We start from the raw sequence: 1,051 nt of genomic DNA, 5'->3' as shown, positions 1-1,051 counted from the left end.
GGTCTTGGAAGAATGTGCCAAGAGGGGTGTAGGGTGAGGTGTCACACACACGGGAGGCCACAACTAAGCGGGGCTGGGAGTGGAGGGACCAAGGCCTGAGTAGGGGTTCACAGCAAGGAGCATTTGACTGAAATGTCTATTCTTTTTTTTTTTAAGATTTTAATTATTTATTGGACAGAGAGAGATCACAAGTAGGCAGAAAGACAGGCAGAGAGAGAGAGAGGAGGAAGCAGACTCCCTGCTGAGCAGAGAGCCCAATGCGGGACTCGATCCCAGGACCCTGAGATCATGACCTTAGCCGAAGGCAGCGGCTTAACCCACTGAGCCACCCAGGCGCCCTGAAATGCCTATTCAAACAGGACAGTCTGGACATCGAATGAGGAACCCCCATGGGCTGGGGATGGGGGTAGGAAATTGGTTTGCATTCAGGAGGAGCCAGGAAGAAAGTCTAGACTGGGGTCCCACCGGCACCAAAGCTGTGGATATACTCCACTCCATCCATGATGGCCATGATGCCCAGGGTCTGCCAGCCAACCAGGTACACGCGGCCTTTTTCCTCCAGGCTGAGCACGGGCCAGAAATCAGGACACGAGAGGAGACACGGCAGTGAGAAAAGATCAGGGATCAGAGAAAGATGCACACGGCCAAGCACAGGTGCAAACCAACAGAAAGGTTACCGCGCCCTCCACCACGCAGACCTGCTCTCCTCACCGCGTTAAGGAGTCCTGAGGGTCTCCGCTGTTCTCAGGACAGTCCCCCATCCACGCAACCTCCCCACTCCTCACACGTTTCCACACACCTGGTGCTGGCTTGCATCGTCAGGGCAGCGATCTTCGGGCTTTGACTCTAGGTCACCTGATGAACCCGCTCTAATGTCCGCAGGATTTCCAGAAGGCACCTGGGAGAAAGGCCACCAGCTCCCGGGGCGGGCCCAGGGCCCCCTCTAGACAGCATGGGTACTTAGCCCTGCCCAGGGGAAGGCACAATTCCCTGACAACTAAGTTCTGCTGGGCCCTAGCGGAGGTGCGGGGAGTCCTGTCAGAACGCAGGG

This window comes from Mustela lutreola, chromosome 9, assembly GCF_030435805.1.
Source record: "Mustela lutreola isolate mMusLut2 chromosome 9, mMusLut2.pri, whole genome shotgun sequence".
NCBI lineage: Eukaryota > Metazoa > Chordata > Mammalia > Carnivora > Mustelidae > Mustela > Mustela lutreola.
The sequence above is the reverse complement of the archived record's forward strand: the minus strand, read 5'-3'. Positions refer to the sequence as shown.